The 25,241-nt window shown below is 41.2% G+C and overlaps 1 protein-coding gene and 1 long non-coding RNA gene across 3 annotated transcripts in view; one reads left to right on the top strand and one right to left on the bottom strand.

Annotated features, from left to right (window-relative positions):
* Nucleotides 1-25,241, top strand: part of PRKCH (protein kinase C eta) — a 245,639-nt gene that overhangs the window by 33,496 nt on the left and 186,902 nt on the right. The gene's annotated exons all lie outside the window — the stretch shown is intronic.
* Nucleotides 7,455-23,322, bottom strand: LOC118717114. Its single transcript, XR_004987342.1, has 3 exons — nt 23,100-23,322; nt 9,044-9,050; nt 7,455-7,467 (listed from the first exon to the last, which is right to left on the bottom strand). It is a non-coding gene; the product is annotated as an uncharacterized LOC118717114 (long non-coding RNA).

Genomic DNA, 25,241 nt, shown 5'->3' with positions numbered 1-25,241 from the left:
ATTATACTGGCATGTGCTAAACGCTGAAATATCTTTAATAAATAAATGCTTGAATAAATGAATTCAATGAACATATGTTTGAATGTGATCCCTGCTTGAGAAACTTAGAACATTAGAAGTGAACAGTGATTGGATCGATAATTTCAATGGCATGTGTTTTATAGAAAATAAACATTTTTTCCCCTTTGCAAAGAACTTGGAGGAGACTCAATGCCAACATCGCACTCGGTGTCTTATATGGTGACATTTGCCCATATTCTGCAGTAGGAGTGGGTTCCTCTTAAATTCTTTTCTGCTAATGCTATTGTTTTTCTGTTATCTGTCATTATCATTAGCATTTACTTTTTGGACTTATTTTGACATCTTTTGTTTTCTTGTTTTTAAAAAATATCTGCTTCTTTGGATCTTATCTGAAAGCTATACCTATTTTGGTCTTTATACCCTTTTAAAAACTCTTAGTTCCAATGGCGTCTTGTACAGATTCCTGTGTAAGAGGCTTGTTAATAAAACTTTGGTAGGCGCCTTTAGCAGGGGTAGGAATGTCCAGCCAGTAGGCCCCATAAGTTGTGTGAAATCACTTGCTCTGGCCCTTCCAAGACATTCAGGGTGAGTTAATTAAATGTTTGACCAAATATAGCAGGCTGATTTTTAAGTTGATAATTTTGTATGGCCCTCGAATGATGTTATAAATATCCAGATGGCCCTTGTCAGAAAAAGTCCCCCCCCCCCCCCCCCCCCCCCCCGCCCCTGCTTTAGAAGATCCCTTTTCTTATGTATGGTTTAGTGTATTCCTTAGGTCAAAGGGAGGATTCTTACCAAATTATAATCATCAAATAAGTATCGAAGGCCAATATTTATCTTCTTACCCTTTTATTAAAAATATACACTAATTTTCAAGGAAGATTTTGTATTCTCTCATTTAGGATTGAAATCTCTTGAAAATGATCACTTTGACTTATTGTTTGCTTCACGGGTGGCTTCTGAATGTATTTCTTGGAAGGTTACTACTTGGGGCCAATGCTGTTAGCAGTGCTATGTCATGACTTTGTTTGTTGCTACTTCCACATTCTAGCTGCCCTGGAACCTGGAAGATCTCCACCAAACCACCTGTGTGATCCAGTCTGAATCTATAAGTGTCACTTGCAAGAGAGGCAGTCCCAGGCCCAGGAGACTCAGACGAAGTCTCCTGTAATCATAGATCTCCTTGTACATGATAGAAACTGGCAGGTGACTCACCAGGGGTGGAAGCCTGGAGAACAGCTTGCTGAGGAGGGTAGTCTTTCCGGTAACACATCGCCACCCTTTTGAAGCATCCAGAGAACCTGAAGAGCAGGAACTGCCAGTCAGACCAACTGAACGCTTGGCATTCTTTCATGGAAAGATGATAACTCATCCAGGGTGAAAGAGGAAGTGGGGGAGTGGGGGGAGACAAGGAACAGGAGGGTGACCTGACATTTCCATTGTTTTGTAGGCCGCAGGCTCTAGTGCAGAGGTTGTTAGGGGAGGGGAAGAGCTGGAATCATGTACTTCTATTGTTGCTATCCCAAGTGGATTACTGTGCCATTTTGTAGAGGAGGAGAACTTGTATTTATCTTATCTTTGTGTTGCTCCAGAATCCAGATTGCTTCCGATCCTTGGAGCCTTGGACTCTATCGATTATAATTCTAGTAGCATTTTGAGAACTGGGATTCTCCTGTGTCAAATTTCTGAGAAATTTGAGAGCTGAAGACTTATTAAAGGTTATTTCTGACTTTGCCACTGACATGTTTTGAAGGTCAGTTGGTTTTTGTCGCCATTTATAAGCTTACATAGTAAGAGTTAAATGATTTAACTGCAGCAGGAGTGTTATTTTGGTAATTTATGAAGTGTTATCTTGGGAGATATTTGGGGGAAAAGATTATCTTCTGTAGTTCCTTGTTACTATGGGTACAACCCTCTTGGAAGTAGAATGAAGACTTCAGTGGACAACCAGTGGTAAGGAGATTTTCCAGGGAACGAAGGGCCACCTGAAGACTGGTCAGCAACCCCAGTTCTGTAGTCTACCTGTCCTTCTGCCATCCTTGGCCGACAGCGCTCCAGGCCCACACTGAAGTCTGGACTGCCTTCTCCACACCTGCACCTGGGCCTCCAAGTCATGCAGGGGAGATTCGCCGCTGGGCAGGGTGGTCCTGCTCATGTCTCCCCCATTCTACCGATTACTCCAGGCAGTTGCTGTTCACCAGCAGACCTCTTCACTCTCCCGACTCAGATAACCTTGCCCTTGAGCTTGTTAAAAACTCGAGACTCCCTAGAATGATCTCTACCAATTTCCTGTCCTGTTGACTGCCAACATATGTGTATTCACAGCTACCCTTACCTGTTTGTCTCCAGGTTTCTCCCATCCCCTCCTGCTGCCTCCTAGGCCTTACTCATTTAGTCATTGTGCCTCCCTCCCTCTATAATTTTCCATCTTTGTATGTTTACTGTCTCTTTCCCCTGGGCTGTGAAATGTTTTCAGTGTTTCCCATTTTTGCATTCCTCATTTTTACTAATCATCTATTCATCCAATCCAGTGAATGTGCCATAGTCCTTACTGTTCTCATCCTCCTTATAAGCATTCAGTGCATCTTCTTCACTCGAGTCTTGGGCTTCTAGTTTTCCTACTGCTTCTCTTCTTTTAATCACCCCTTGCAGTTGGAATTCAGTTCTGGGAGTTTTGCTCCTCTTTTCTTACATACTCTAGCTCCAGGCTTCGTCTGCTCACTGGGTTTTCATAATTTGCCATGACACCCCAGGGATCTGCCTTGCACTGTAGCGTGGTGACCAGCACCTGCTGGTTATACCTGTATCTGAACGGCTCCTTACATGTACAGGGGCTGAATGCACAACCTTCCCTCCTAAGCCTTCCCTTGCTCTTATCTTCGGAGGCTATACAGTATTTGCATAGTGGTGAAGATTTGAGCTCTGACACTTGCTGATGTGTGATCCTGAATAAGTCACTTAATTGCCAAGACTCAATGTCTTTATTTTTTAAAAGGGGGATAAAGTAGGTTCTTATGAGATAGACCCTAATGCTGTGGTCAGCAAACTGCAGCTCACGAGCCACATGCAGCTCTTTGGCCTCTTGAGTGTGGCTCTTCCACAAAATACCATGGCCTGGGCAAGTCTGTTTTGAAGAAGTGGCGTTAGAAGAAGTTCAAGTTTAAAAACTCTCAGAAGAAATTTCAATTGTTGTACTGTTGACTAATGAGTTTGCTGACCACTGCCCTAACGCATTCTGAGTCCTTGGCTCAGAATAAGAATGCAGTAAATATTAGCAGCTACTAGTGGTGTAGTCCCTTTTATCGATAGTTACCTTATCCTCTCTAAGTCATCCTTAACGCCTATTTCCTTTAGCTCCTATATCCAAATGACTATGGCTGATTTCTAATTACTGTTTATTTGCTAGTTCTGGAAATTTCTGGGTTTCCTCTTATCTTGTTCTCACGACCACTACCTGCATACAGATCCTCATTTTTGCTGTCCAAGATAAAGCCACCGACTCCTGCCTTCTTTTGTTCTGGTAAGTCTAGTATGGTACCAGGTGGTCTCTCTGTCTAATATGATCTCTCCCCTAGCTGAAATCCCCTGGTGATTCCCATTATATACAAATCAATGATCAAGCTTCTTAATGTGGTCTGCCTGGCTCTCTCCTTAGTGGAATTTTAGCTTCTTTCCTCACCTTGACTCCAACTTCATACTGGAACACTGTTTTGCTGTGTTCCCTGTGCATGCCATGCTATTTAAACTGTATGTCACCTTTATGATCTACATTTTTTGGAATGATTTCTTCCCTGCTTTTGCCTTACTAACTCCTCCTTGTTCTGAGGACTCAGCTCAGGTGTCACTTCCTCCAGGAAGCCTTCCCTGACTCTCCCAGGATAGTTTATGTAGCCTTCCATAGAATGCTACAATTCGTGTGGTCATCATGCACTTACCATTGGGATCAGGATCTATTTGTGTGTCTTTCATTCCAACGAAAGTCCTGAAAGGCAGAAACTATGTCAGTCAACTTCATATTCTTTTGTGCTTCATTTGATGCTTGAGATGTAGAAGGTGCCCATGAAATATTTGTTAAGTGAATGACTGAATTAAAAAAAAAAAAGTGAGCAAACCTCCAGATGACCTTGATTTCCTGTTTGTGAACACCTGGGGCAGGACTGAGTACCAACAGTTCAACTGAAGTAGACATCCTAATGTCCTTTCTTCTGAGTCACTAGTCTTAGATGATAGCCCTCAAGTGAAACTGTCAACTCGGGATTATCAGAGCCTGAAAATTATTTCAGTAAAGAATAAAATAAAATATTTCACATGGTTGGCTTAATTCTTATAGGGTCGCCCCCCCTCCTCAGGACACTTTAATATTTTAATAACCTATGGTAATGTTAACACTTTCTATTTGCATGATCACTTCCTGATGGGAGATACTATAGGTGTAAAGTTTTCTGAGTAGGGTTACAACACAGTGGAACTTCTTTCCACTAAAATGGAGAGAATATGTATGCTCTGAGACAGAACTTCTTTAGAGATGTCACTAGACTGACATATTTTAGAGACTGTCTATATCCCAAATTTCTATCTTAAAAAGATGATGGCTGAACACTTAGCTTAAGACATTTTAGAACTGGGTTGCCACTAGCCACATGTAGCTACTTCAGTTTCAATTGAATTTAAATTAAATGAAATTAAAAATGCAGATCCTTAGTCACATTAGCCAACTATGTGTAATGGCTACCATATTGGGCATCTCAGATATGGAACATTTCTATCATTGTAGAATTTTCCATTGGAGAGTGCTTTTTCTGAAAGCGAGTCTTTTTAAAAAAATGTATTTTTATTTTTTCATCTTTTAAAATTTTTATTAAATATTGGGGTAACTTTGGTTATAATATTATATAATTTTAGGTGTACAGCATTATAATATGATATCTGTATACTCTATTGTGTGCTCACCACTTGAATTCTAGTTTCCTTCAGTTTATATATATATTTTAATATATTTTATTGATTTTTTTTACAGAGAGGAAGAGAGAGGAATAGAGAGACACATCGATGAGAAAGAATCATCGATCAGCTGCCTCTTGCACACCCCCTACTGGGGATGTGCCTGCAACCAAGGTACATGCCCTTGACCGGAATCGAACTGGGGACCTTTCAGTCCACAGACCGACACTCTACCACTGAGCCAAACCGGTTTTGGCTCAGTTACCTTATATTTGACCCTTCACCCTCTTTGTCCTCTCCCTACCCCCTTCCCGTCTGATTACCATCATACTGATGTCTGTATCTATGAGTTTGTTTTTTGTTTGTTCTGTTTGTTCATTTGTTGCTTTTTGTTTTATATAACACATATGAGTGAAATATGGTTATTATCCTTTTTCGGCTGTCTTGTTTCACTTTACATAATACTCTTAAGGTCCTTCCCTATGGTTGCAAATGACAATATTTCATCTTATTTTTATGATTGAGTATTCCATTGTATATATATGACTAATATTTTTTAAATGATTTATTGTTTAAAGTATTACATATGTCTCCTTTTCCCCCATTGACCTCTCCACAGCCACCCCAGTCTCCAGCACATGCCTTCACACTCCTAGTGTCTGTGTCCATTGGTTATGCTTATATGCAGGCATATAAGCTTTTTGGTTGATCTCTTAGCCTCTCCCCCTCCCCTGCCTTCCCTCTGAAGTCTGAAGGTCTGTTCAATGATTCTCTCTCTCTGGATCTATTTTTGTTCATCAGTTTATGTTGTTCATTATATTACATAAATGAGATCATGTGATATTAATCTTTCTCTGACTGGCTTATTTCACTTAGCATGATGCTCTCCAGGTCCATCCATGCTGTTGCGAATGGTAAGAGCTCTCTCTTTTTTACCGCAGCATAGTATTCCATTGTGTAGATGTACCATAGTTTTTTAATCCACTCATCTGCTGATGAGCACTTAGGCTGTTTCCAAATCTTAGCTATTGTAAATTGTGCTGCTCTGAACATAGGGGTGCATATGTTCTTTCTGACAGGTAGTTCTGATTTCTTGGGATTAATGGGAGTTCCATTTTTAATTTTTTGAGGAAACACCATACTGTTTTCCATATTGGCTGCAGCAGTCTGCATTTCCACTAGCAGTGCAAAAGGGTTCCTTTTCTCCACATCCTCGTCAGCACTTGTCCTTTGTCAATTTGTTGATGATAGCCATTCTGACAGGTGTGCGATGGTATCTCATTGTCGTTTTAATTTGCATCTTGTGGATGATTAGTGACTTTGAGCATGTTTTCATATGTCTCTTGGTCTTCTGTATGTCTACTTTCAAAAAGTGTCTATTTAAGTCCTTTGCTCATTCTTTGATTAGATTGCTTATCTTCCTTTTGTTTAAGATGTATGAGTTTCCTATAAATTTTGGAGATTAGGCCCTTATCAGATATAACGGTGGCAAATATGTTCTCCAATACAGTGGGCTTTCTTGTTGTTTTGTTAATAGGTTTTTCTGTGCAAAAGCTTTTTATTTTGATGTAGTCCCATCTGTTTATTTTCTCCTTAGTTGCCATTGCCTTAGGAGCTATACTGATAAAGATACTGTTATTTTGCTGCCTATGGATTCTTCTACGATTTTTATAGTTTTTCATCTTACATTTAAGTCCTTATTCCCATTTTGAGTTTATTTTTGTGTATGGTGTAAATTGGTGGTCTAGTTTCATATTTTTGTATGTATCTGCCCAATTTCCCCAGCACCATTTATTGAAGAGACTGTCTTGACTCCATTGTATGCTCTTGCCTCTTTTGTCAAATATTAATTGAGCATAATAGTTTGGGTCAATCTCTGTGTTCTCTGTTGTTCCATTGGTCTATATGCTTGTTTTTGTGCCAGTACAAGGTAGTTTTGAGAACAGTGACTTTGTAATATAGCTTTATGTCTGGTATTGTGATTCCTCTAACTTTGTTCTTTCTCAAGATTGCTGGAGCTATTTGGGGTAATTTTTTATTCCATATGAATTTTTGGAGAGTTTATTCTAGGTCTGTGAAATATGCCATTGGTATTTTAATGGTGATTGCATTAAATCTATAGATTGCTTTGGGTAGTATGGACATTTTGATGATGTTGATTCTACCAATCATGAATATGGTATATTCTTTAATTTGTTTATGTCTTCCTCTATCTCGTTTTTCTATGTCTTGTGATTTTCCAAGTACAGGTCTTTTACTTCCTTAGTTAAGTTTATTCCTAAGTATCTTATTATTAATTGTGTGTGTGTGTGTGTGTGTGTGTGTGTGCGCGCGCGCGCAGTGGTAAATGGGATTTTTTCTCCTTTTCTTTCTGTGAGTTCATTATTGGCATATAAAAAAGCCATATATTGGTTGACCAGTTTGTTGAAATAGAGTTGTTCATAGTATATTTTTACAATCTTTTGTACTTCTGTGGGGTCTGTTGTTATAAGACCTCTTTCATTTCTGATTTTATTTGGGACCTCTGTCTTTGCTTCTTGGTGATCCTGGCTAGAGGTTCATCAATCTTGTTTGTCCTTTCAAAGAACGAACTCTTGGTTTTATTATTATTATTATTATTATTATTATTATTATTATGTGTGTGTGTGTGTGTGTGTGTGTGTGTGTTTGTCTCTATATCATTTATTTCTGCTCTGATCTTTATTATTTCATTCTTTTTGCTTACTCTGGGCTTTTCTTATTGTTCTCTTTCTAATTAAGTAGAATTAGATAATTAATTATGAGTTTTTCTTGTTTTTTGAGATAGGTCTGTAATGCTATGAATTTCCCTCTCAGGACTGCTTTCACTGTGTCCCATAGATTTTGGATTTTTGTGTTTTCATTGTAATTTGTTTCCAGCATGTTTTTTATTCTTTGATCTCTCTGGTAACATAATCATTCGTTAATAACATGCTATTTAGCCTTCAAGTGTTGGAATTTTTTTTATTGTTGTTTATTTCTAATATTAAGCCATTGTGATCCGAGAAGATGCTTGATATGATTTAAGTCTTCTTGAATTTGAAGATACTTTTCCTTTCTTCCAATATGTGGTCTATCTTGGAAAATGTCCCATGTGCACTTGAGAAGAATGTATATTATGTGGCTTTAGGGTGAAATGTTCTAAAGATGTCAATTAAGTCTGGTCTAGTAAGTCATTTAGGATTGCTGATTTTTTTTGTAGAGGATTTATTCAGTGATGTAAATGGGGTATTAAAATTCCCAATTATGATTGTATTGCTGTCGACCTCTTCTTAGATATGTTCCAGAAGTTTTTTTTTTTTTTTTTTTTTTTTAATGTATTTAGGCATTCCTGCATTGGATGCATAAATATTTATCAGAGTTATATCCTGTTATTGTATCGGTCCCTTTAGTATTATGAAGTGGCTTTCCTTATCTCTTATTATGGCCTTCACTTTGAGGTCTATTTTGTCAGATGTAAGTATTGCTATCCTAGCTTTTTTTTCATTTCCATTTGATTGAAAATATTTTTCCATCTCTTCACTTTCAATGAGTCCTTCATTCTGAGGTGGGTCTCTTGTAGACAGCATATATATGAGTCATATTTTCTTATCCATTCACCCACTCTATGTCTTTTGATTGGAGCATTTAGTCCATTTACATTTAAAGTTATTGGTAGGTACCTGTTCGTAGCATTCTTATTATTTATGCCTGTGTTCCTTCTTCCCTTTCTACTTCTTCTTTTTACAACAGTCCCTTTAGCATTTCTTGCATTGCTGGCTTGATAGTGATAAACTCCCTTAAGCTTTTTTTTTTTTTTTTTTTTTTTTTTTTTTATCAGCGAAGCTCCTGATTTTCCCTTTAATTTTGAATGATAGAGTATTGCTGGATAGAGTATTCTTTGGTTCAGTCCTTTGCTTTGCATCACTTTGTATACTTCATTCCATTCGCTTCTGGCCTGATTTGTTTTTGTTGAGAAATCCTTTGATAATTTAATGGGAGATCCTTTGTAGGTAATTCTCTGTCTCTCTCTTGCAGCCTTTAAGATTCTCTCTTTGTTGTTAACATTTGCCATTGTAATTACCACATGTCTTGATGTGGGTCTTTTTGGGTTCACCTTGTTTTGGGACTCTCTGTGCTTGTGTGACTTTTTTCTTCCCCAAAACAAGGAAGTTTTCTGTCATTATTATTTCAAGTAGGTTTTCTAATCCTTGCTCCTCTTCTTGTCCTTCTGGCAGCCCTATTGTATGTATGTTACTTCATTTCATGCTGTCTCAAAGCTCTCTTAGGTTCTCCTCCTGCTTTCTAATTTTTTTCTCCAATTGCTAATCAGATTGGGTGTGTTTTTCTGCTCTATCTCCTAACTCACTAATTTGATTCTCCACTTCCTTTAGTCTACTGTTGAAACCTTCCATTTTGTTTTTTTATTGTACCTATATCACTCTTTATTTCCTCTTGATTCTTGTATAAGTTGTTGATTTTTCTCACCCCTCCAGTTTATGAACTGTATGACCCTTACTCTGAATTCTTTTTTCTGACATATTGCATGCCTCTGTTTTATTTAGTTCATTTTCTGGCGAGTCTTCCTTTTCTTTCCATTGGGGTTGTTTCTTTGTCTCCCCATTTTTGCTCTCTCTTTCTGGTCCTGGGTACCCTGCTTGGGGTTGAAAGGGTGAAGACCCTATCAGGGCAATGGTCCAGAAATCGTTAGTCTAGAGTAGGGGTGTCGAACTCAATCAGAGAAGGGGCCAAAATCTAAAATCCAGCCTAAATCGCGGGCCAAATGGTTTACTGAACAGTCATAAACTGTCATTGTGATGGAAACGCAGCGGAGTGCAGTGATGACAGCGCGGTGCGGGCCACATTGCAAGGCCTGGCGGGACGGATTTGGCCCGCGGGCCTTGTGTTTGACACATGTGGTCTAGAGTCTGGGTCTGCCTTGAGTCTCACACCTTTATTGTCTCCATTCTGAGTTGTATCCCCTTCTCCCAGGGATCTGGTCCCTCAGTTGTCTTCTGCAGATGCTCAAGGTGGTGGGGAAGTCTGCACAGTTCCTCTGGCTTGCAACTCCCTGTGAGGACCCAGAGCCCTGTGGCATGCAGTTTGTTGTGCAGCCCTGGCACCCATGGCAGGGGCACCGTATGTCCCTCTGGCAGCTTACTTGCAAAAGTAATCCTATGGTCCTTGACTGGGCACATTGGCTTGCTCTGGGTCCCCTAGCAGTGCTGTCTCCTGTGGCCTGGAGTGAGGGGTGTGCTAGGTTGCTCTGGGTAGCCCCTGCAGGATTGTCCCAGGAGCCAGGGAGAAGCATGTGCAGCTTGCTCTGGGTCACCCAGTCTTTGATTTCTTGTAGCCCAGAGTGAGATGAATGCTGGGTTGCTCCAGTTTGTCCCACCTCACTGTGGAGCAGGAACAGCTTGCCCTGGGTCACTTAGTCCATGCTCTCTCTCCTGTTGCCTGGAGTGAGGTGCATGTTGGGTTGCTATGGATGGCCCTGGCAGGACTGTCCCTGGGGCCGGGGAGGAATGGGTGCAGATGGCTCTGGGTCGCACAGTCAGAGCTCTCCTGTGGTCCTGAGTGAGGCGTGGACTAGATTTCTCTGGGTCACCCCTCCTGGGCCGGGGTGCAGCAGGCATGGGTTGCTCTGGGTCACCCCTGCAGGGCCGTTCAGGGGGTCAGGATGGAGCAGGCACTGGTTGCTTTGGGTTGCTCTGGGTCTCACAGTCCATGCTCCCTTGTGGCTCAGAGTGGAGCGTGCTCTGTGTTGCTCCAGGTCGCCCAGAGAATGGGGTGATGCAGGTGCCAGGTGGCTCCAGATCAGTCTAGCAGCATGGTTCTGTGTCCGGGTAGGGGTGGAGCACAGTGTTTCTCTTGGCTTGCACTCACTGCAGGGTCTTGGTAGCCAGATCCCAGGATGTTGGGTCCCAGTGGGCTGGTGAGGAGGCGTGGTGTGGGAGCTCACTCTGGTGGTATGCACTTCCTGCAGACCTGTGGGAGCCTGCTGGGAGGTACTCATGGTGGTGGCCCCACTTGGGTTATGGCTGGCAAGTGGCATTCTCTTGGCACATCCTCTGCCCTTTTTTACTGAAAATTGTCTCCTTAGCTGTGTCTAATTTGTTAATTCAGGGTGAAAGTTTTCTGACTTAATTGCTTTCCTGGCCTGGCCTTAGGAGGAGCTACATGACACTATTTGGCCACCATTTTCTATTTCCAATGATTCATCTTCTTTATCCAATTATCATCATAGGACACATAGGTTATTTCCATATCTTGGTTATTATAAATAATGCAAGAGTCTTGGATAATATGAAAACCATCTTACTACAGAAGGAATTTTTACAGAACTATGAAATAAGAATTCTTACTGAAAACACATATAATTGCTCTATCATTTTATATATGGTTAATATTGCTTTATATCACCTTACTATTTGGGGACAACAACATTTGCACACCAAATAATGTTATATTGTTTGTCTGGCAATGTTTTCTTATACAACTCAAAAGGGGACAGGAAGAATGTGGGTTGAGTAAATTATTATTATTTTTTTCTTTGCCTCACATTATCAGAAAAACTCAGAGGCTAAAATGTATCCTGGAACTAAATATTTACATTTCTTAAAGAAAGTGTGTGTGTGCATTTGTTTATTTTTTGATGAAGGGGAAACAGGAATTTATATTGTCAAAAAATACTTTTTAATTTAAAAGGAAAAGAAAGGGAATATTTCCCACTGTCTTTTATTTTTAATTAAAAAAATATATTTATTTCAGAGAGGAAAAGAGAAAGGGAGAAAGAGATGGAAACATCAATAATGAGAGAGAATCACTGATTGGCTGCCTCCTGCATGCCCTCTCTTGGGGATCAAGCCTGCAACCTGGGCATGTATCCAGACCAGGAGTAGAACCATGACCTCCTGGTTCATAGGTCTATGCTCAACCACTGAGCCACACCAGCTGGTCCTTCCACTTTCTCTTATCTTTTCAGTTGCCTCATCTTCTTCGCTCCAGTGGCCTGAGGAATTTAAGAACTAATCATATGGGTTAGTTCAATTGGAACCATGCTTCGACGCTCTAGATATTTTTTAATATCACAGAACTCACTAGAATATTTATTGTGTAGCAGCATGTGTTATACTCAATAACTTAGATACCAGAACTATAGAGGGAAGGAACGGATTGAACAGCTATTCACAAAGAATAAGAATGACAGACCTCTGCAGTCCTTCTCACAGATACACAGTTGGTTTACCCACAGTTGCCATGCATGGGGAAGTAGGAGTCATTCCATGATTCAAGACTCCAGGAGACCACAGGAGATTCCCACCTGGATGGCTTCTGAAACCCAGTTCAGAGTTTTGCAGCAGGAGAGATTTTTATTTTTATTTTTATTTTTATTTTTATTTTTATTTTTATTTTTATGGAATGCTGTTTAGTTTCATATCAGCAGCATTTTCCCAGCCTGTTCAAAACAGTGTCTGGGGAAGTTCTTAGGTTTAACTTTTTTTGAATGGAGGGATATGAGCTTGAGGGTGAAGGGAATTGAATTCCTACTTTTACTGGTACCTTCCTGTGCCTTTTTCCTCTTAGGGTTCCTCTTTATTCAGGAATAAAATAGAGGACCTGTAAGTTGGGGTGTAGTGCGGAAAAGCTTGTAAGTGGGGCATGGGTGTGGTGGAGGAGATCATTGGGAGGGAATCGGGAATCAAGGACATTTTTAATATTTTCAACAATAAAGAAAAAAAATTGAAAAAGAGTTAAGAACAAAGAGTATGCATTTTATAATTGCAGTGTTTGTTATAGTGTAGGAAAAATGGATTCCTGATGAACACTAAAGTATATTTTGCCAATGAAACTTATAGTTTCCAGTGAAACATCAAAATTTCAGTAAGGTAATTATTTGTGGAATTTGTTCATAGTTTTTCAAAAATTTTAACTGTCTTCTTTAATCATAATGATACTAATTTTATACCCTTCCTGCCCTCTTTTGAGAAGTGGCAATAAAGCCTGGTGTTATGAATACAGACTTTGGACTAAAGAGACTGGGGATGGAAATCCATCACCATTGCTTGGACAAATCATTTAAATTTCTGAACCTTAATTTTATAATCTGTAAAATGGGAATGATAATGCTTACCCCAGAGACCATAGGAGGACATTTCCATGTGTGGGTTAAAAAACTAAGTCAATTGACTCATTTTCAGAAAGACTTTTAAAAATTAACAAACATGCTATATTCCTTGATCACTTTTATGATTATATTTGGGCATATATTTTAGTTTTATCACACATAGCCACTTAGTGTTATAAAACTATAAAGAGAAAGGGCTCTTGGTGAAATCTGTGAGACAGTTACAGAGTGTGCTACTGTTAGGGAATTAAACAAAGTTGAATATGATCAAAAGAATCTGTCTTAATAGCAAATTCCTTTTGGGGACAAATCACTGTATTTAAAAGACAACAAAGGAGTTGAGGGAAATGAGGAAACTATGACATTAAAAAAATTCATTAAAAAATCCTTGATTATTTGAACTTTTTGCTGTTTTGAGTAGTATCATTGTTCATTGACTTCAACCTAGCCTAAGAGAAGTAACTAATTCAACTAATCTTCTAGAAAGTTTTGAGGACAGACTACTCAGTTTTGGCTGATCCACATACATTATTTCAGGTCTGTAAAAGTCAGGTTTCATGTGACCCTGACACAGAGGAGGTGGAATAATTGAGTGTTCCTTTCTGGAACACTGTGCAGTGATCATCACAGGAGGAAAGGAAGTTCCCTTTTTTTTAGTGCTTGGGCCAGCATTACTAAATATGTGTGTTCTGTTGAAATCACATATGTTGATGACCCTTTTTGCATCTGATACTGTGTACAAGTAAAATCTCAGCCTTTGAGATGGATATAATTTAGAAGGGGATATGGATATGAGCAGAGGCAATGTCAGTATCAGATGATGACTGCCACTACAAGGGGCATAATAGAAAATAGTTTCTTAGGGCATAAGAATGACTTCTATTGTTCTGGTGTCATTATGGATCTCGGAAACACAGGAGAAAGAATTTAGCATGGGGGCCAAGGTGATATATTGATTTAAAAGAGCCCAGCAGCCAATTGACTGTGAGTCTGAAGCTCTGGGGAGATGGGTGGCTGGAGATAGGCATCTGGGAGTCACATCCACATAGAGGTGGTGGTTAGAACCATGAGTAGTCTGATACCTCAGGTGAACACAGAAGGAAGAAAGCAGTGGACAGAGAACAAAGTCCTATGGTGGGGGGGGGAAAGTCTGAGTTAGTGTCTTATGAAGGAGAAAAATAGGAGAAAGCTTTGATAATGAGTATAATTTATGATAACACACACACACACACACACACACACACACATTATACTTTTCAAAGTTATTTCATTGTTTGCTATCAGATTAGTGGTTCTGGGTGCTCTATTAAAAATCAATTTTAATGTTACTTTGTGCAAAGAGGATAGGAGGAAATACATAACCTACTTTTTTCACAGTAGGATAATGTGTTATTAACAAAGAAAACATTAAAGTTCTAATGTAAATTTAAGTGTTTTCTCAGGCTAAGGAAGGGAATAGATTGATGCCAAATTATATGCACTTCTGCACACTCCCACCTGGGTTTCATTTTCAACTTTATATATTTATGTATTTGATTTTAAAAACCTTGCAGGCATCTAGTCTTCTAAGATGAGAAAAATCCGAACAAATCACAGGAACATATGTATTTTCTGGTCTCCTCTGTGCTGGGTGGTGTGAGAACACAAAGATGCGGAAGACTTGATTTTTGCCTCCAAAGAGTTTCAGATTCAGTTGAAGAAACAAGACATAAACAGAGGAAATGTGAGATAATTAGGCAGCATTTGACTGGCAAGGCATTCCATGACTAATGGGCAAATGCATTGTTCGGGCAGCAGTTCCACAGGAGTGCAGAGGAAAGGTCATTTCAGGCTGTGGTGGGAAGGGAAGGAAGCAGTGATTTAAAAAATGGAAAGAAGGAAAGGGACTGAAATTTGGGAGTTACTGAAACCTTGTTCTTCAACTTCTGCCTGACTCTTGCCTCAATTTCCCAATCTGTAAAAGGGAATGATCATGTGCTGCCTCTCAGACTGTCAGGCCAGACAGTGATTGCAAAGCTCCTTGCAAATAAGGCCTGGTCCTTCAGAAGTGAGTAGGAGGTGCAAATTGCATTCTTTGGAAGGTATGTGAGGTTGTGGACAAGGGTGTCAATTTCTATTGTTTTAAATTTACCAAGTAAGGTGAAAAGAATTAGCATTTTGCCAAAAAATTGCCCACCTCTCATTCCCAGTAAAGAATGACTCATAATTTGGAAACAGCCTAGGTGCCCGTCAGCAGATGATTGGATCCAAAAACTATGGTACATCTACACAATGGAATACTATGCTGCAATAAAAAAGAAGGAATTCTCATCATTTGCAGCAACCTGGATGGAATTGGAGAACATCATGCTGAGTGAAATAAGCCAATCAATGAAAGAGAAACACCACATGACCTCACTCATTTGTGGATGATAAAGAACATTATAAACTGATGAACCAAAAGATAGATATAGAAACAGTATATCAACAAGTAGACTGTCAAATTACAGCGGGGAGGTGAGGAAGATCTGGGAGAGTTAATAGATCAACCAAAGGACTTTTATACATGCATATAAGTACAACCAATGGACACAAAACTCTGGGGAGGGAGGGGATGTGTGGGAGGGAAGAAGGGGGGCAAAAAAAAAAATCAATAAAATATATTAAAAAAAAAAAGAATGACTCATAAAACTGAAGATTAACTCAAACTACTAGACAAATCACTACTTTGGAAAGAAAGTTGTTTCTATGGCCATACGTTCTTTTTTAATTATTTTTTTTGAAACAAGATAATGATTAATAAGCAAAACAGGAGAGGGCCAGATCCCAAGTTAGGAGCAAAAAATTTCGTCATTCACCTATTCACCTGGTATCCTTAAGGAAGTTCTGTTCCCTGGAGGTTGCAGGCTGGTGGGTGGCCACTCTGGGTGAACCCGGCCTGGCCCCTGGCATTTTGGAGACTGTGGCCTCAGAGTTCATGGGTTTCCTGAATATAAGGACATGGCAGTCATGACAACCTTATTGTTCATTGGTTTGGATTATGAATGGTATGCATTAGGCAAGGAAGGTCTACCCTGACTGTAACTAATGTGTACTCTTCTGATACAACCAGCCATCCTTCAGCATCTCTATATTCCATCTTTATGTGTATGTTTGTACTTGTCTCAGTTAAAGACTTGGAGGCATTCAGGGCTCTTGGGGCTCTTAGTGTAATTACGATGAAAATGTGAAGCCTGATGCACAAAGATTCGTGCTAGAATGGGCCTTCCTTTCCCTGGCTGCCCGCACAGCCTTTCGACTCCAGCCCAGCCCCTTTCCGCTCAGGCCCCGGAGCTACCTCTTTCTGCTCTGGCACCACCTTCCCACGATGCCCTGAGGCCCTGAGAGACCAAAGGTGGGGTGGAATGCCTTTGTTGTCACCATGGTGACAATGCAGGCATCCTGCCAGTCTGGGTCTTTCAGATCCTATGTATGCAAATTAACCTCCATCTTTATTGGGTTCATTTGCATATTACTCCTGATTGGCTAGTGGGCATAGTGGAGGTATGCTCAATTTACATGTTTGTCTATCGATAGTATTATGTAAGATTGGACCCTACAACCTTAGCCTTAAATCCATTGAGAGTGCCTGTCTGTCTGGGGAGGTGTCTCCTCATGCTGTAGATTTTCTTCTCCAAGATAACAGCAGCAAAATGCACTAACCTTGAAATTTCTGAAGCTGATATTTTGAGTGGGGAACTCTATATTCCTGACCACACCCACTTCCCGACACATCCTATTGCTCCCCCCCTTTACTGCTCCTGAATTGGTGACTCCAGGGTCATAAGCAGGACTTTTCCTTCTTTGGCAGAGTGGGGACATAGAGCTAAGAGAAGACAGAAGGTGTGACAGGAAGATGTGACAAAGAACAATAGGAGAAGAGGAAAGAGACAGGAACAGGAAGAAAGCATGCATTGTAAGCACAGAGACAGGGTAGAGTCGGCTAGTAATTCTCAAAGTCATGTCTGTGACTCAATGTCCTCAGAGGACACACATCCAGGACAACCGATACGCAAGTGTGTGTGTGTGTGTGTGTGTGTGTGTGTGTGTGTGTGTGTGTGTATCAGTTAGTGTGTCAGAGGTCAGCCCTGATGTAATCGCCACCTAGGTCATGGTGGGTGAGGCCACTGGATGAGGTCATGTGCAAGAGGCAGAACACATCTGAGCTGCCCCTTAGTGCTGCTCTCCTCCCATGATTCCCTATTTCCAGCACCCAGTTTGGTACCTGACACATAGTAGGTGCTCAATAAATGTTTACTGGATGACTAACTTGACGAATGGGTGCTGGCTGTGTTCCCTTTGGAGGTTCTGTGACCTGAATCATTCTAGAGTAAATGAGACAGCTCAGCAGATTTGTGTTCTGCTTTAGACTTTCTTGTGCTGGCAGACTCTTACCGGGGCCCGTGGAGGAGCCTCCAGGTCTTGTGAAATGGGATCCTAACTTAGGACTTTCTAGGGAGAGTCAGAGGAGTCTATGACCCAAATAGGCTGAGCAGCAGTGCTTATACCCACTTCATCCTCCTTGGGCACTGCCCTCTAATTCCAACATCTGCTATAGGCTTCTGCCATGCCCACCCCTCACTCCCCCCTGGCAATTACTCCCTCATTATAAAAAAAGGAGACATCAGAGTTCCAAGATGATCTTGGCTGTGAGCCTTGTGTGTCCTGATGGGAAGAAGGTCAGCACTCGGCGCTCCTCCTGCTTCGGACCCCTCTACCTAATGCCCATGATGAGGAGGCTCCTCCAGACTGATTAGCAGGGGGAGCCCTTAAAGACAGCCAGCCAGCACGATGGAGTCACTGCTCGGCAGACACATGGATGTTTATGAAATAACAAAGGATGACCAATTAGGCCAGAGGCCAGAGAACTTAGTGCTGAAGTGCCCTTTGGCGAACCGTGTAACTCTCCTGTAGGCTCTTTGCCCTCTGTAAAACGAGGGCTAATTATCTCCTGGCTGCGGTATGAGCATGGGCTGATAGCTGGAGTGTGCTGTGCAGGTGTGAATGTTTTTGCACTTAAAAATTTTTTTAATAGAAAGATATTTGGTGATTAATGGTAATTGCTCCTCCTAAAATAAACTCATTAACATTTTTGTAGCCTTTGGAAATGATATATTTGATGTAGATATCCGAAGCACAGTTGATAATAATTGGTACTTAGGCAGAATTATTTGAAGGATATCCAACAGTGCAGGCATCCATGCATTTATTCATGATTCATTTGTTCAGAAAATGTGTAGGTCTCTCTATGTGCTAGAGCCTAGGGAATATACTTCAGCCATGCTTCCTTTGAACACGCAAACTATATACCTGGCCACATGGTCTCCAGTTTTGTGGATGTGTTTTTACTCTGAAGAATGTTACGGGAATTCGCTCTGTGAAATACACACTGACTAATCATTGGGGTATTTCTCAGCAGGGGTCAGTCAGACATCCTTAGCATTGCTGCAGAGGCAGAAGAGGCTCCTGCCATCGCTACACTCTCCAGCTGTGAGCCCGGCTACTGGCTGAGCGGCGCTCCCCCTGTGGGAGCACACTGGCCACCAGGGGGCAGCTTCTGCATTGAGCGTCTGCCTCCTGGTGGTCAGTGCTCATCATAGCAACCGGTTGTTCTGTCGTTCAGTCAATTTACCTATTAGCCTTTTTTTATATAGGGTTTTATTGAGAACACTACTCTAGTCATGTGCCACATAGAGACAATTTGGTCAACAGGAACTGCATATATATGCCAGTGGTCCCGTAAGTTTATAATCGAGCTTAAAAATTTCCATTGTCTAGTGATGTCATAACCATCTTAAAGCTGTAGCACAATGCATGACTCACGTGTTTGTGGTGATGCTGGTGTAAACAAACCTATTGGGCAGCCAGTCCTATAAAAGTATAGCACGTACGGTTATGTACAGTACATAACGCTTGATGATAATAAACTATGTTACTGGTTTGTGTATTCACTGTATTTTTTATCATTATTTTAGTGTGTAGTCTTCTTATGTAAAAACCGTTTGCTGTAAAACTACATTGTATTACACTGGCAGGGGACTCATACACCCGTGTTTACTTAATCTCTTGCTTACATCATTTTCTCTTGCTCTTGACATAGTCTCACATTGTTTTGTACAGTCATGTATTGTGCAGACTTACAGCCTGGTTGCCATAGGTTATACAATATAGCCTAGGTGTGTAGTAGGCTGTACCAGTGGTTGGCAAATCATGGCTCTGGAGCTGAGCCGTGGTTTGCCTGTTAACTAATTTGCTGACCACTGGACTAAACTAAATGTTACCATGTAGTTAGAAACTGTGAGGATGAGACAATCGTGGCATATTGTGTGCAAAGAGGTAAAGAGTAGTATATTACAGTGGTCGGCAAACTCATTAGTCAACAGAGTGGCCACTGGGCTATACCATCCAGGTTTGTGTAAGTACACTCTGTGATGTTTCATCTTAGAAAATGTGAACATCTGCAAAATCATCTAATGATGCATTTCTCAGGACATAGTGCCCTTGTTAAGCGGTGCATGACTGTACACACTTTCGTGGACATCAGAGTCAGTTATCTAGAAGTGTGTTAAGTTGGATGCTGATGGGCGTGGGGCTGCTTTTGTACTGAGTGAATCCGGAGGTCCCTGATGGGGTGGGAGAGGGGGTGCTGGGCGATGTTCTTGAAGCTCTTCCTCCCTTAGCAACGGGGCAGGAAAATGAAACCCTGGGCTGTCTTTTCAACCTGCTCCAAATCTATCCATTTTTAGGATGGGGAGTTCCTGTTCAGATTTTCTGCAACTCTGTGAAATCAGATAGTGTAATAGGCATGATGTCATTCGCGTTACACAGCCTTAGCGCCAAAACATACTCATTATGGTGGATGGTATTTGGAAGTGCTTTGTAGCTGATTTCTCTCCCCTCCTCTCCTCTTTCCCTTCTCTCTCTTTGTTCTTTCTCTCTCCCCTTTCTTTGCCTGTCTCTTTTCTTTCACTTTTAGCTTAAGGAAAGACACTTCAACTGCTTGTCTGAAAGCAATTTGGATAAAGGGAATGCGAATACTTAAAAAAAAAATCTTGGAGTTCTCCCCACGGGCCTTCCGCTTTCCGCAGGGGTGTGGAGTAACATAACACTCAATGCTGCAGTAGGAACTTTGGCTCAGCCTGGGATGTGCTCACTTCGTGCCAGATGGGGAAACTTGGGAACTGGATAGCCCAACATTAACATGCTAATGTCACATACACAATCTAAAAAGGTCAAGTATGTTTTTTTGCACTGATGCTTCTGGTTCTCCCCTACCAACATCCATTTAGTGAAAATCAAATTTATTCCCTGTCATACTGTTACTAATTCAGATTTTAATTTCTCGATTACCTGGATTTAGGGCTCAGTGGAGGCAGTTTTTATTTAAAAGGCAATTTTCTTAAAGAGAGGTTTAATTCTAGAAGCGTTTCCGATTTACTGACAAATTGTGAAGGTAGTATAGAGAGTTCCCATACACGCCACACCCAGTTTCCTCTATTAGTAATAACGTACATTCGGAAGGTATACTTGCCACAGCTAATGAAGCAATGACGATACATTATCACTAACTCAGTGCCATTGTTTTTCATTGTTTTTCACACTCTTTAGTGTTTACCTACTATCCCTTTTCTGTCTCAGGATCCCACTAGGAGCCTATGTTATATTTAGTTGTCATGTCTCCTAGGCTCCTTGAGATTGTGGCAGTTTCTCAGACTCTCCTTGCTTTGGGTGAGCTAAAAAGCATGGAGAGTACTTGTCAGGTGTTGTGTGGAATTTCCTTCAATTTGGGATTGTCTGGTGTTTCTCTTGTGGTTTGACGTGAGTTATGGGGTTTTGGTAAAGTGCCCCATTTCATCTCATCCCATCAATGACCTCCTCACGCAGTGCACGCGCACTTACTATCAACATGACTTAGGACTGGTGTTGTGAACCTCGATCATGTGGCTGAGCAAGATTATATCAGGGCCCTAACCGGTTTAGCTCAGTGAATAGAGCGTTGGCCTAGGGACTGAGGGGTCCCGGGTTCGATTCCAGTCAAGGGCATGTACCTTAGTTGCGGGCACATCCCCAGTAGTGGGTGTGCAGGAGGCAGCTGATCGATGTTTCTCTCTCATCCATGTTCTAACTCTCTATCTCTCTCCCTTCCTCTCTGTAAAAGATCAATAAAAAAAAATTATATATATATATATATATATATATATATATATATATAGAGAGAGAGAGAGAGAGAGAGAGAGAGAGAGAGAGAGAGAGTGTGTGTGTGTGTGTGTGTGTGTCAGGTTTCTCCGTAAAGTTACTCTTCTCCCTTTTCCATGCTTTGGGGAAGGAAGTCACTGGACAGGGGCAGTAGGTACATGTTACTTGGTATTCTTCTGCTTGAGAGATGTGTCCTTCCCCCACTTATTCACTCACTCCGTTATTCGTGTAGATTAGTACAGACTCATGGATATTTATTTTATACTTCAGTTTATAATCCATTATTTTGTTGCTTAAACTCTTCCAGTTGGAACTCCTTCAGTCGGCTCCTGTGTCTCTTTGGGACATACCGCATCATTGCGTTTCTGTTTGCTTGCTCTTTCTTATTCACTCTGGCACTGTAAGATGCTACAGTTTCATTATATGTATTATTTGCTCCACTCCTAGAATTAGCCATTTTCTCAAGGAGCCCTAGGTCTTTTACTGAGGGAATGGTATTAGAAATCAAGTTTAGACACTGGGTATCATTGCTTCTAGGTCCACTTAGCTGACAGACAAGAGAATAGATATTATACTAACCCGTGTGTGTGTGTGTGTGTGTGTGTGTGTGTGTGTGTGTGTGTGTAATCTACAAGTATGTCTCTATATCTATCCATATGTATCTATAACAACCAAACATGAGTTCATACTGATGTTTTCAATTCCAATGCAGATATTTCTCCCATACTTGTCGTAAAACTCCCATTCTAAGAATAAAAAAATGGGCTCCTACCATCCGCCATTCACTTACTTACACAGTGGCTTCAGAATGGCTAACTGGTACTATCCACCAGCACTCAACTTTTCCAGATGAGGTTCCGTGCTTGTGTGGAGTTCCTTTTGCCTTTCATCTTGGAGTCTCCACTCACTCCCAGAGTTACTCAGGTCAGCGCTTTTCCCCTCACTCCTTAGAGTGAGGTCATTCCATAATTTAGTACAGTTGATTCTCAGGTTGCAGTCTTCATTCCATCTTGCCATCTCTTGACTCCCTAAATGCTTTTTAAAAAACATTTCATAAATTCAGGTTCACTATGCTGTAAGGTTCCAATTGTTTTGACAAATGCTTCTACCCTTGCAGCACCATACGGAATAGTTTCATGTCCTAAAAAGTCCCCCGTGCAAAGGAAGGCATTTTTAAGAGCTTCCAAGTGCTGCTAGGTGGAAGAAATAGGAATAAATATTGGAAAGCCGTTTCCTATGGGAAAAGCCAAGGGCTGGTGTGGCCTTGTCACTTGGTGCTTTCGGAGAAGGCAGGACCTGAGGGCCAGAGAATGCGTTTGGGTTATAGTGAAGCGACAGAGGAAATTCCCCTGAAAGCCCCGATTTACCATGTTTTAAAATCTCTGATTTAGATCTGAGCTGGGAGGTGGGAGGTGGGTGGTGGACGCACTGTCTCAGGCACCTCCTCTTCACTTACACAAGCCCTACGATGGCCTGAACTCGCTGTTTGGTTTAACATCTTTCTGCAAGTCCTGCCAACCAGTTGCTTCCGAAAGCAGTTCTGCTTTTCATTCCAACTGATGTTTCAAAATTGGTCTGCTGTCAGGCTGTCCCTGCTGGTGCTCTGGTTGGGTTGCAGCTGTGAATGGAAACTCATTTCTGAGAGCAGGCAAATTTAATTTCAGAAGAAGTGAGAGAATGGGACAGGTGAGCTTTATGAAACCCTTTTGTGTAGAAAATATTAATCAGGTTATTTTTTTAAAGCCTTAAATGTATTAGGATTCTGTTCCCAGGATTGTGGGAATGGTAGTTATGACACTGTGGATGGATCACGAGAATTCTCGTGTTTTCTGTTCTAAGGCTTGTGGCCAATCACGAGAATTCTTTAAAAAGATATTAGCTGTAAGAATATGTAATAAATAACTTGAAAATGCAATGGGTATTTAATTTTAAAGTGTGCCTTTAACATTTATGCAAAAACGTCTTTTGTACTCATTCAATAGAAACTTACCTGGCCACTGGGTAATGCTAGCAATGAAACTACTGGTTTCTAATGTGTTAAGACCCCCAAATCCAAACCTAGTTTAACCTGCCAGCAACTTACTAAGTCACTTACCTCCGGGTGCCTGTTCACTGCAGTGGGGTTAATGGTGCTGTGCTGTTCTTTTTCTCACTCGGATGGTGGTTGTGAACATAAATGGGGCCAAAACACGTGCAGCTGCTCAGGTGAATACAGTGCACTCCCTTCTTTCTCTTTTGCTGGGACTTCCTCCCATTCTCTAAACTTGGCTTTGGTGCTCAACTCTGCTCTTTGAACTGTACCCTCTGCTCTGGGGTCAAGTGCCTTGTGCTTTAGTTGTCCTTGTTGTGTGGGTGGCTCCAACAACGCTGCCTGGTCCTTTGTTTTAAGTTTCAGGCCCCATCTACGTTTTGGCCAAACATTTCTTCCTGAATGTCTCCCTACAAAATCAGTCTTTTTAAAAAGTAGAATCATCTCAAACCAACTGATCTTCTAGGTCCTCTTACTTTTTCCAGGATAACTCTTCCAGGCTTCCAGATGCTGGAGCCCTTTGGCTTTTCCTCATCCCTCACCCCCAGCCCCCAAGTCATCTGGAGCTCCTTTTGGAATGTTTCCTTCCCTCCCTTCTCCTCCACCACTGACCTGCACTATAGGAATAAGTTCTTATTTTAAAAATATATTTTTATTAGTTTCAAAGAGGAAGGGAGAAGGAGAGAGAGATAGAAACATCAATGATGAAAGAGAATGATAATCAGCTGCCTCCTGCACACCCCCTACTGGGGGCTGAGCCCGCCACCTGGGCATGTACCCCCCACCAGAATCAAACCCAGGACCCCTTTAGTCCCCAGGCCGACGCTTTTATCCATTGAGTCAAACCAGCCAGGGCTGAAATAGATTCTTAACTGTGCCTATTACTCTCAGTCTCATCTACAACTCCCTCACACACACACACAGTTTATCTTTCAATCTATCCTTTATTGTTTTTAGAATAATTTTTGAACTTTTTAAAATTCTTAACTTTTTAAATTCTTAACTGTTAATTCTTAAATTCAAAGCCCAACTTCCATATATAGCTTTAGCTTCCAACCAATATATACATATAAACTATATATAGTTTAAGCTACATGTTCTTGCGATTGCGCCTCTCTCTCTCTCTCCCTCTCTCTCTCTCTCTCTCTCTCTCTCTCTCTCTCTCTCTCTCTCTCTCATCAGGATAAATTTTAGAGGTAGGATTGAACTTACAGAGAAAGGTATAGAGCTATGGATCCACTGTAGCTTAGCATGAAGAAGACTTTTTCCAACAGAACTGTTGACCAGGGGATGGGTATCATGGAGGAAGCCCACCTAATTCCTCCCGGCTCCCAAGCCTAGGGTCCCATTAACGTCCTCACCTTCCTCTCCCACTGCAGTGTGTGGCTTCTCTTTTGTGAGGTTGTTTTCTTCCATACCCCATGACCCTGCCCTTGGATGCATCCTCCCATCACTCGGTTGCATATCTAGTTATTTCATCCATCTCCTAAACGAACTTCCTATCTTTTGTCTCCCTTTCCTGTGTTCTTTCTTGAAAAGTTTCAGGCTCTTAGTGATCACCTTTTGAGAAAGATTCCCAAATAAGACCCCAGCCCTGTCTTCGTAGTTTGTCTTTTTCCCCCCCAACTTTTTTGACAGATGTTTCTATTTGGGTACCTTTGTGTCCAAATTTGAGCTCATTTCCTTCCTTCTGAAACGTGTTCCTTCCCTCCCCGAGTTCCCTGGTTGATAATGGCAACAGAGGTTGGCAGACTTTTCCTGTAAAGGGCCAGATGGTAAGTATTTTTGGCTCTGGGGGCCATAAGGTCTCAGTCACAGCTACTCATCTCTGCCTTTCTGGCCCAAAAGCAGCCGTAGGTAATATGTAAACAAAAATAGGAACGGCTGTTTCAGTAAACGTTTACTCACCAA

Source organism: Pipistrellus kuhlii, unplaced genomic scaffold, assembly GCF_014108245.1.
Source record: "Pipistrellus kuhlii isolate mPipKuh1 unplaced genomic scaffold, mPipKuh1.p scaffold_m20_p_1, whole genome shotgun sequence".
Taxonomy (NCBI): domain Eukaryota; kingdom Metazoa; phylum Chordata; class Mammalia; order Chiroptera; family Vespertilionidae; genus Pipistrellus; species Pipistrellus kuhlii.
The sequence above is the reverse complement of the archived record's forward strand: the minus strand, read 5'-3'. Positions and strand labels throughout refer to the sequence as shown.